Below are 8,075 nucleotides of genomic sequence, written 5' to 3' on the forward strand. Positions count from 1 at the left end.
GACAACTTTTGACAACGGGATCATCATTACTGCCGCAGACTTGAGTTACTTACTACGGCTAGGCCCTGGGGACACAGACAGGTAAAAGAAATGATCCCTGTCCTCAAGAAGCTTTAGGGAGAGAGAGACACACAAAGGTACATTACAAAAGAGCAGATGAAAAGAACCAAATGAGGGTTCTTGTCACCGTATGCTAGACTTTATGGAATAGGTCAGGAAAAGCTATTGTGGTTATGTCACACCAAGTAACTGGCGGGTGTAGGCTTTTCACTCATTCAATCATTCATTCTTTCAATAAATATTTAGTTTTCTAATTACAAGGTACTATCTAGACACTAAAACAGAACAGTGTGATAAAAAAAAATGATGCTGAGAGGAAAAGGAAAAGGCACATTTGGGGATTAATTAATAATAATAATAGCTAAAATGTAATGGACCCTATATTAGTTTCCTATGGCTGCCATTACAAATTATCACAAACTTAGTGGCTCAAGACAACAGAAATGTATTCTCTCACAGTTCTGGAGGCAGTAGTCTGAAATCAAGGTGTTGGCAGGGCTGTGCTTGCTCCAGGGGCTGTGGGGGACATTCCTTTCTTTGCCTCCTCCAGCTTCTGGTGGCTGTCACCATTCCTTGACAATCTCTGTCGCCATCTTCACATGGTCTTCTCTTCTATCTAGTCACCCTCGTGTCTCTCTTATTAGTATACTTGCCATTGGATTGAGGGTTCACCTAGATAATCCAGATGTTCTTTTCATCTCAAGATCCTTAATTACATCTGCAAAGGACCCTTTTCCCAAATAAAGTAACATTTGCAGTTCCCAGGAATTAGAAGAGGAGCATATCTTTTGAGGAGCTACCATTCAATCCATTACAGGTCCTTTCCATGTGCCAGGCAATGTCCTAAACATTTTATATACATTAACTCATCTAATTCACAGCAATCCAATGAGATAAGTTATTATTTTGGTCCACATTGAGGAAACGGAGGCACAGAGCCATTATGTAACTTGGAACCATAACTTAAGATAATTTGGCTTGAGTGGTAAGATTGTGTTGAGGAGGAGTGAGAGATAAGCTTAAAGAGATAAGTTAAGGTCACATGCAGGATGCCTTAAATACTTAGATAAAACGTTGTGCCTTATTCTGTGGGTAATTAGCAGCCACTGAGGGTTTTGAGCAAGACCATCATGTAAGCATTGATGTATGGGAATATTGATCAAAAGCACTGTGTTAAACAGATTGGAGGAGGGCGGGAAGGGGAGACCTATTAGAAGTGCTCGTATAATTGCTCTGAGAGATATGTAGGCCTAGACTGGAGGTCTGGCCACAGAAACACAGAAGTATACTTAATAGCTCATCCTTTTCATCCCAACATGTAAAATCAGACTCTCTTTTCCATTAGACTTAGCTCTTCCGTCTTCCTAGGTTCCATACCAGGAGGCAATTGAGAGATAAGACAATCTCCATTTCCCCAATTTAGTCCACACTGGTTTTCCATTAAAGGATTGCTCTCAAATTTGAAGGCACCTGAGCAGCGCCTAGAAATGCAAACCCCGTAGGTTTGATTGTGGTCACTCTTAAGACAATGGCACTTTGGGGACTGAATGATGTCTTTCTTGAGGTTAAGAGATGGTCAACTCTGACCTTATAATGGAATAAGCCTTGAAGTCAACATAAAGCATAAAGTCAATAACAGGGACTCATGGGAATGAAGTTAGATCTTTGCTCTCTTCCTCCAGAATCAGCAGACAGGGAGAGGGAAGCAGATGTGTTCTCATCTCCCACCTACTCTTCTTGGTGACTACTGCTGCTCCTGGTGCAACCTGGATGTTAAACACCACTTATTCATTTTCAGTCTTTTAGACCCCTTGTGAGGATTCAATCAGTAACGCCCAATGGAAAAGGCATTTCCCTATCAATAAATAATAATAAATAAAAGGTTTGAGCACAAGAGACTCCCACTGATACTCTGAATCCTCAGCCCAAACTATTACTCAGACTTCAGGGGCCATGAATACCAGTCAGAGTAACAAAATGTTTCTAAAAGCTGTAATTATTTTTCTCTGACACAGAGAAAGCAAAAACTGAAATGGTTATTCACACGCGGAGTTTCATTAATTTTCAGGAGTGCTTTCCTACAAGGATAAAACATTTTATTTCATTTAAAAATTTTAATACAAAAGTGATATAATTCATTACAAAATAAAATTAAAATATGGCAGACGAATATAAAATAAAAAGTAAAATTAAAACATTTTTCAGTTTGAGGATACTTATTTTGGTGGAAATATCCTAACTTCACGTAACAGCCTCTTTCTAGCGTTTAAGAAAAAGCTTCTAATATCTTGGCTCTCAAAGTGTGGTCTGGGGGCTACCAATATTGGCATCTCCCAGGAGCTTACAGGAAACGCAGAATCTCAGCCTCCCCTGTAGAGCTTATTGAATCAGAATCTGCATCTTAACAAGGCACCCCAGTGAGGGGTCAGTATTTTCACTAATATAAGTCCTTTGGAAGGCATCCCAGTTGTTAAAGAAATTGAAAATAAGAAGTGGATAAAAGCAGTAGGCAGAAAAACTAAATAATTCATTCTACAGAGTTATGTGTGAACAGGACCCAATTTTGGAACACACCACTGGAGACTCAGACTTTGGAGTGACCTGTTAAAGAGGTGTCACTCACAAGTAGGCCACCTCCCCTTAGTCCTTATAGTAATTACAAATTAATAAGAAAATCATAGAACCAGAAGCTTTCAGAACTGAGATGAACGATAGAAGTCGTAGTAGTTAGTGTCTGTGAGGTCTTGAGCCTCAGACTGGGTTTGCTCCCCCAAAATTTGGGTATGAAGTTAAAAATAAACCTGTTGCTGATGCGATTAGGGCCTCACAAACCACAGGACCTTGAGTAAATTTCTTCATGGAGTGGCAGTCTACAATCTTTAGAATCCGCCCTGCAAACTTCATAGGGTCATCGTGCACTTTAAATAAGGGATTTGGAAGGACTGTGAACATGGTGTGAAAAGCTAGCATGTTATCATGGCAGATTTTAAGCGTGGGACTCAGTTTCATCCAGTTAATTGCATCTTGTGTGAGATAACATCACAGCAAAAGAGTGGTAGCCTGCCTGAAGTAAAGAAAAAGGTGAGCTAATCAATAAGAATGTGTCATGGTGTTTTCTACACTGTCCAGAAGAAAAGGGTCCTCTGATTCTCATGTTCCAGTGTAGATAGGGAACCATGGTGTTCAATAAGGATCTGTTGAATGAATGCATGAATTACTAAGCTTGAGGAAGGTAATTTATCAACATGCATTCATTCAACAAATATTTACTGAGCTGGGCTGGCTGGGATACAATGGTGAGCAAAAGCATACACTGCCCTTGCCCACCTGGAGCTTACAGTCTAATCAAATACTCACGTGGATAAGTGTAAACTGCATCATTGCTCTGTGCCACAAGAGTGGGTGGCCTAGGAATTGGGAGAACTTGTACTAGAGTGATTTGACCGGGTCAGAGCCATTAGAGAAGACTTCCTTGAGGAATGGCCTTTGAACTGAAAACTGAAGGATGAGCGAGAACTAAGGTGGGGAGCATTGGAGAGAAGAATGTCCCAGGCAGAGGGAACAGTGTGTGCACAGGCCTTTTGGCAGGAGAGAGTATGAGATCGCATGGTGGTGGGAGAGGCCAGTCCCATTAGGTGGAGTGATGGAATGAGGCTAGGGAGGGCTGCCAGGGCCAGACGACGCCCTGCCCTGGGCACTCCAGTTTGATTCTTCTGCTCAGAGCACTAGAAGGCCTCTGAAGGGTCTCAGCTGTGATGATGGTGGTGGTGGAGGATGTGTATTTTGCAACAACCAGATCTGGGTTTTGAAAAGATCACTCTGGCAGCAAAATGGAGTATAACTCAGGGACAGGAGGGCAGAGGATACGTGTGGAGACACACAGGAGATTTTTCCAGCCTAGGAGAGACAGTGGAAACGCTGTCCTTCATGGAAGATCCAGCTCCTCTGGTCGAGTTCTCGCCTCGCCATGCAGCATTGCTTCTGAGAGGCAGCGCCCAGCAAGAGGGAGGCAGGTTCTGTGCAACAAGCTCTCCGCTCTAGACAAAGAAAGTGAACAAACTCGGGATCCAACGAGCAAATTAGTCCGTTTTGAGTCCATGTGAATCAGTTTCCCCCAGGTAAATGATGAAAATGCAGTTTCTGAATCTGTAGGTAGAAAACTCAGCCCTGGATTCATGGTGACCCCAAGTTCAGGTAGCCTGCAAGGCCCCCTGACAGCATCAGCCAGGCAGCATCATCTCCTTTGCTCATATCTTGCTCACATCCAGTTAAGAGGCCGTCTCTTACAAGCCTTCACTGAAAAGATGTGGAAAGTGAGGCCTAGAGAAGTTTAATAACTTGTCCAAAATTACATAGTAACTTTTAAGGACCAGTTCCCTGAACTTTCTAAAACTCAGTAGGTGTGTGATACTTTCAAAATGCTCTACTGCTCAGCATCATCTTTACAGACAAGTCATGGAAAGAGTCATAGAAACATGCTTTTAAATTAATAATTTTTTTTAAACTTCTGTACTTTGTACTTTAATTACAGTCTCCAGCCCCTAGAGTAGAAAAGCTAAAGAAAGAATAGGCATGCAGTCTAAACCTTAAACCTCACTACCTGAGCCTTCATTAATATCTGGTATTATGCAACACTGCACCCAAGAAAATCACAAATGCTTTCACAAGCCTTTCTATATAGGTGTCAGTGCCTTTATTTCTAGATTTAATTTCCAGGCATGACTGGAGAACTTAGATCCAGTTTTCAGTCTCCAAGGAAAACGAGTTTCCTTGGCTGCTCACTCTCACCTTCCATTCAGGAGCTTAATCAACAAATACGAAAAGCCCAGAGGTTGTCCCAGTCTCTCACTGTGCATTCTACTCTCTGCACTAGTTCTGTTTCCCCTCTGCTTCCCAGTAGGGCTCCTGCGCTGACCCTTTCTTTCTTATGGTTTCCCTTATACTTCTGAGCCCTTCTGTGATGTTTCTGGGCTTTAATACTGCATTGTTCCTTGTTTATTCATTTTTCTACTGCCTGTTCCCTCAGGGAACAGCTAAAAATTCAAACCTTGGCCCTCATGTTGTTGCTAGAGATTTTTGTTTATATTTGTAATAATTATTCAAGTACGTTCCAAAACAAAACAAACAGATCTCATTTCCCTGTGATTTTTGCTTTAAGATCGACTACTAGAAGTGATGTACTGTCCATCAGTCAAACGGAAGCTCGTTTTCACAAGTTTGCTTCTTGTCTTTCCACGGTACAGCTTCAATATACATGATTTTTGATAACCAAGATTCAGAGATGTGTCTGGGTATAGCAGTTTTTGCAAGAATCCTTTTGAACCTACAGTTTGGATTGGTAATCTGCAGCTAGCTCCTCGAGCAAGGAAGCTCCAGGTTGGAGGAGCTTGGCATTGAGAGCAAGCAGAGGTCCAGAGGACTCTGATTGCAGAGCCTGCGTTAAATACCTGACTTTCATTCAAACCAGCAGTCTCTTTCAAAAGGAGCATTATTCTGTCATGTTTAAAGTATGCTGAGTTTAGTCAGTTTGGATTTTAAGCCAATTATCAGGAGAGTTCTCACGAATTAGGAAGAAAAAGCCAAGCCATTTTACTCAACCTGGGGCCACATCCTCCAGGGGTATTGGTGAATAACAGTACAGTTTCCCTTCATTTTAACCCGCTCCTGGATGTGTTAACACTATGCTAGCAAAACCAGCTGAGAAATGAGGAATTTGAGTCAAGTTATCAAAGTATTTTGACTACACAATGCTAGGGGGAAGAAAAGTTTATTTGAAGTGTTTTGCTGATATGTAAGTGGTATTATTCTTTTCACTTTTTCTGGAGTGCATCATTATAACTTTTCACGACCTACAAAATGTACCTCCAGGGCACCCCTACCCTGGGTTATGAGAGACAAGGCAATTGTCTGGAAAATAGCTTATAAGAGAAAAAAAAACGCCTGGACAAAGTAGATTCTCATAAGTGCCTCTTGAGTTGAACTGAACTTAACAGCCTGTCTTCATATAGGTCTAAACAGCTCCCCATTCAGCCCATTAGTTACTGAAGGGATTGCTATCCTGTTTGCTGAGCATCTGCCTTCTATGTCTTCCTATTAGTTCCTCTTTGGGCATTAAATTCTCACATCTGGAGGAATCTATTTTTTAAATAAAGGGACACAGCAGTTCCCAATAGGAAGCAAAATGATCTTCCAGCTGCCTCCTGGCCATTTCCATAGGATATCTTGACTTCTAAGTGGCTCCCCAATTTCCATACAGGAAGGGCTGATTGGAAGGAGGTTTGAAGGTGTGTTAATGGCAACTGTCCGTACCAAAGGAGAGGAGATTATGGAAGCCCCAAAACCCATCTCCTCAACCGTTAGCACTGCCACCACCCAGACTTCACTTCAAATTCAGCATATTAAAAATGGGCTCAATATTTTCCCCTTAAAAACAGCTCCTTGCCCCTCTCTTTCCAACTTCCTCACCTGTTTAAAGCAGTAAACTTTGTCAGGTCAAAAACACTGGAACTATCTTTGTTAAATTCTCCTCTGTAGCTTTCACCCTCCCAATACCCAATTAATCATCAAATCCTATCAATTCTTCATTTATACTGTCTTGGAAACTTTTCTCTATTCTTTTCTATTCCAGCAGAACAGAAATAGAAGATGAGGATCCAGCTCTCTAGCCTGGATGGGGAGATGAGAAACATACCATATACAAGTGAAAAAAATTTCATAGAAATATTAAAAAAAAAATCAAAATAGCATAGCTCCAAACAAGCCTTAGATACAGACCCTGAGGCAGTGGCTAGCAGCACATTTGTCTTGTAGCAATCCAGAGCAGTTGGGGGTCCTTCCTCCTGTTCCGGGGCTGTGTTGAGGCCTTTGGAGGTCCAGCGCAGGCCCCTGTGATTCCAGCCGTCCCTCCACTTTAGGATCAGGGAGCCTTCGCTTGCAGATTAACTCATCTCCACTCAGACCACAGCTCATATATATCCAATCTAAACTAGTGTTAGCACAATTTATTAAAAGTATCTCATCGTTAATTTAAAAATTTTATGTTTATATTTTACCTTCACCTGGAGAGAAGTTCATTCTTCTGTATTCTTACTGCACCTCCCCTTCCCCATAGCAACCAACAGAGGGTTCCGCTGTTTGTAGTCTATAAATAAAATGTTTGTTAAATCACAGAGCCTTAGAATTTTAGAGTCAGAAGGAATCTTAAGTTCCTCTTGCCCAATCCTTTACCTTATAGATTGAAGAAACAGGTCTAGAGAGATTAATTTGCCCAAAGTCACACAACTGGCTAGTGACAAAGCAAGGACCATAGCCCAGGTTTCTCCTGCTTGAAGTCTGTGTCCTAAACTGTCCTTAGATAATCAGTGGCAGAAATCTCGGACTTTACACAAGGTCTCCTGGGGATGCTGGCGAAAGGGGTGACTTGCTTTACCGAAACGTTTAGAAAGATTCGGTTCACGCCACTTGCAGGACTAACTCCTCAGCTCGGCGTTGAGCAGTCACAAGTTACGCGCAGGACTTGCTTAGGAGTCTGTCGGCCTAACCTCTTTTCTTCTGAAAGGAGGACGCACCCGAGGGCCCCGCACGCGGGGGCTCCCGCTCCGGGCTCCTCCCGGGCTGCTATCTGTCACATACCGGCCGCGCGGCCCGCCCCCCGTGGACTCGGCTCGGCCGATCAAAGTCTGTTTGCTGGCCGGCCCTCGCAGGTGTGCGGAGGGTTGCGGGGACCCGCCACGCCGGGGACACCCCGCTAGCCCCGCCCCGCCCCTCCCCCTCCTGCTGCACGCGGCCCGCGGCCCGCGCCCCTTACCCTCCCCCACGACGCCCGCCGCTGCACCCGGCCGCGGCCCCCGGCCCACGCCCGGCTCCTGGAGGGAAAGGCCCCGCCTCCATCTGTTGGAGCCGCGACACCGCCCCCTCCCGCCCCGCCGAGACCCCACCCAATAGCGAGCGCGGACGGGCGGGGCGCGGCGGCTGTCGTGAGGAGGTTCTGACCAATAGAGAAGCGTGCCGGGCTG

The sequence above is a fragment of the Equus przewalskii genome, chromosome 23 (assembly GCF_037783145.1).
Source record: "Equus przewalskii isolate Varuska chromosome 23, EquPr2, whole genome shotgun sequence".
Lineage (NCBI taxonomy): Eukaryota > Metazoa > Chordata > Mammalia > Perissodactyla > Equidae > Equus > Equus przewalskii.